This window comes from Crocodylus porosus, unplaced genomic scaffold, assembly GCF_001723895.1.
Source record: "Crocodylus porosus isolate Cpor-Errol unplaced genomic scaffold, CroPor_comp1, whole genome shotgun sequence".
In the NCBI taxonomy this organism is placed as follows: domain Eukaryota; kingdom Metazoa; phylum Chordata; order Crocodylia; family Crocodylidae; genus Crocodylus; species Crocodylus porosus.
In genome coordinates this window covers 2,773,681-2,777,740 of record NW_017728928.1, presented here as the reverse complement: position 1 = coordinate 2,777,740, position 4,060 = coordinate 2,773,681, and positions in this window count along the sequence as shown.

Sequence of the window (4,060 nt, the reverse complement as noted above, 5' to 3'; positions counted from 1 at the left end):
TGTCACTGACTTCTCTGCATGGCCTTGAGAGAGTTACTTAACTTCTCTTTGCCTCAATTTCCCCAAAGAGTGGACTACGACAGCTTGTAGAATAACATAGGAAACACTGAAAACAGAATAATAACTATTTTTAAGGTGTGAAAAAATGGAAAAGCAATAATCCAACCCAAAGAAAGCAAATTTCAAATGAAAACCCCGCAGGTCCCCTTATAATGCGTATAGCTCCAGTTCAGCTGGATATGAATGGGGCTGGATTGGTATACCAGAACGGAGAATTCTGGGCTGATTACTTCATATTCTGGGCTGATTACTTTTTATTCTGTCTTCAAAAAATATTCCCAATTTTTGCTCATAAACCATTATCAGCTATGGGAATTACAAGCCATGCATGGAACTTGGTGGTCAAAGGGGCTGAAAAAAGTGCCCAGTGCCCAGAGTATGAGTCCTGGTAGCATGCAGCACACTACAGATGTGGGGTATAATTAGCTGGGTGCCTTCCCTCATCAGCCTCTGTAATAAGAGTGTCTTCCACTAGTAGCATCCCCAATACAAGTACTTGCCTTCTCCCACAATGGAAATATCCCTGAACAGGCCAGCTGCCATTGGCACAAAAAAACATCATTTGCATCAGTCAGATTGGATCATAGAAATAGAATAGGGTTAGACAGGACCTCAAGTCTAGTCCAACCCCCTCCTCAAAGCAGGACCAGCCCCAGCTACATTATCCCAGCCAGGGTTATATCGAGCCGGCTGTTAAAAACCTCCAAGGGTGGAGACTCCACCACTTCTCTAGGTGAGATCAGGGATCAAGCCCATGAACTTACTAACACTCAAACCCTCCATGATGTGAGGTGATTAAGGAAGAAATGAGAAAAGTCAATCAATTCATTTAACTTCTGTGAGCATCTGGACCAAAGATTCAGTATGAGCCAGGCGCTTTTGGATCCCAATCTTGTGAATAGGGCTCTCAAGCACACCGCTCGCTGTTTCTCTTTCCGTCTTTCTTTTTCTCTCTCTCCCCCCATTATCACCACTGTTGATGGATTGCCGTTGCTATTGTATAAATAGCAACTCTATACGTAACCCGCCTCTTCATGCTGGTTTTGGTTTCCACTGCTGGTGCTGGATTCATTAAATGACGCCCCGGCCAACCCTATGACCTCACAGCTATGTGATGATGAATTGTGTGAAGTCACTGGAATGGCATGCTGTGGGTTCGGGAGGACATTCAGCTGGAAGCGTTTCTATTTATTCCCCGAATATCTTGATAATACAGACAAAGCTCCTGACAGCAAAACAATATCGCAGGGAAGCAGAAGCACAGATCTCTCCCCAAAATACTGCAGGAGTCAGCGGGTGCTATTCCATAGCAAGTGCCATTCCAGAAGTAATACTTTGCAATGAGAGTGGTTTCTTTTGGCTTAAAAAAAAAAATTCTATCTTCAGAAAATGCATTTATTATATTCCTCTCCTCAGGGCTTTTGTACTTTTAGGGTACTTGGTCAGATTTGACAACGAAAGATTAATCTATACAGCTGTGAATTTTAATCTATTATTGTACATTCTCTGCTTTTCTACACTCACAGCGGAGATCTGGCCTCCAGTTTTGGGGGTCCATTACATGACAGGTCAGTTCTTGATTGCTTGTGCACTGCTCATTTGGTTTTAATTGGGGGCCAAATTCTCTACTCTTTCAAGGTGGAGGAAATCACCATCCAAGGATCTGTCTAACCACAGTTTCCCTTGCGCACTCATTTTCCAGTCCTCTGGAAAATTGTCATAAAAACCATTATGTGCCCTGAACAGATGTGACCTTGAAATACAGCTTCAGGGGAGAAAAAAGTGTGTATGTGGCGTGGGTGTAAAATGGGTTTGTGGTGAGATTAACAGCAGGAAAATATTACAATCTGAATCATGCTTGTCTAGGTCCTTAATTATTATTGCCTTCTTTTTCAAGGATACAAGTCTGGGTAGTTCAGGGTGATTTCTCAAAGACCATTTTAACCCTAGCTCTTTGCAGGGATAGTCTTCTTCTACTCGGGCCCTCCGCTCTAATGAAACAAAAATGCCATGTAATCCTGCAACGCTCTTGTCTTGCTGTTAAGAGATCCACGCTCAAAATGCCGCAAAGGTGTTGTTATTTATGATGTTCATCACAGTCGTAGGGGCAGTTCTGAGTGAGTTAGCAGCCTCCTTTGTTACAGGTGTCAGGCGTGCACGGACTCCTAGTGAAGTCGTTAGCGCAGAGAGGCTGCAACTGAAGTAGAGAAAAAAAGACAAGGAAAGGGAAAGAAAAGCATGGGCTGGTGAAATGAGATGTATAATGTGCCATAGAGGGTCATTCCAGACTCATCCTCTGCCTAGATTTGCAGGTCCTTTGCAGCGTGTTCAATGCTGTCAAAACTGACATACAAAAAACTAGAACTCTTGGTTCCAAAAATGATACCTTTTATTAGAGCAACTGGAAAATGGCAAGAAAATTGTCCTTTTCTGCAAGCTTCGGGATCAAAGTCCCTTCGTCAGGCTCTGGGAAAAGTGTAGATGGTACAAGATGGTAAAAAGTCCCCGTAGGTAGGAAATAAACTTCATTTTTGCACAGTGGGAGCTGAAGAGGGAAGTCTGTCCCTCTGGGTCCACGAGTGTCTTTGTGAGCTGTGTTGAGTAGCATTTTGATGTGTCGATCAGGTAGAATTCCTTCCCTGGTGGTGTCAGATGACAGGCAGGGAGGCAAAAAAACTTCCTTGTTGTTCGGCAATGAAGCTTAAAATCCAGAATCGGCTGAAATTCAGCATCTTTCATGTTTCAGGGGTGTACTGTGTTGGTCTATGACAAAAAGACATACAAAACAACTAGAACTCTTGGTTCCAAAATGACACCTTTTATTAGACCAACTGGAAAATGGCAAGAAAATTGTCCTTTTCTTTTGGGGCAAATTAAAGACACGTCTTTGTGGTCCAAGACTGATAATGGGACCAAAAAAATCCAAAGGTGCTAAATGATTTAGGAGTCCACATCCTTTTGAAAGTCAAATGATGTATTTTATTCCTTAATCCCCAGGGTACTTTGGAAAATGCCATTCTATAATGATGGTGCAGACCACGTCTGATAGACAAGATTTTCCTGATGCAGGAAGTACCAGATGTATACCGATCAAAATAATTACCATGCCTCGTTATTTAATTTTATGCTATCAGACGAAAGGATATTCAATATCCAAGTAACTAAAATTAGCCTCCTATCTGTAGGTTTGCGTATCTGAATGGGAATAAAATGGTTTTGAGAGGATCTAAGCACTGGCAATTTCTGTTTGCTTAGTCGCACATTGCATGAAAACTTCAGACAAAGATTTAAATATTGACCAGTTACCCAAAGGCAACAGCTGTAGCAGATCACCTATAGAAACCAATATAGATCAGAGTAACCACCTGCGACTTCCTAAAGAGGCAATCAAGAATAAAAGGGTGTCTGGCTAAGCACAGCAAGGGTAACTTCATAAAAATAACCCAGGTATCTCTAGATATAACAGACAGCTGCTTGGGGAGGTTCAGTTCCAAAATTACCTGTTGCTCTTGTGCTTAAATGTTTTTGCTCAAATATTTTTTTCATGTAGCCTTTGGAACAGGTGTGGGGGAAATGAGCTATGGGCTGACAAGGGTCTTTTATGGCCTTTGGTTTTGATTGTTGCTTGGTTGAAGGAATGACCTCGCTGAATTGTATTTGCTGTTATCATTTTACGTAACTATCAGGGCATTCACTGTCCCTGTCTGGGTGCTGTTTATTACTCTAAATGGAAAAAGTAAAACAATATATGCATACTTGCATACTTCTTTTTTTTTTTTAATTGAATCTCAGACCTTAAGTCTACAACTGATCCACAGCCCCCTGGGGTCAGTGGTTCGCATTCATTAGGAGCATCTTGTTCTAATTTTTATTTGGATTCCTGCTCAAATTAGTTGGTTGTGTTCCTCAATAGTTTGAACGATGTAGCCAAGGAAGGCTCTGTGTAGTCCTTCCACCCCACTGACTCCATACAAACTTGTACTTCCACAAGAGGCTCCCT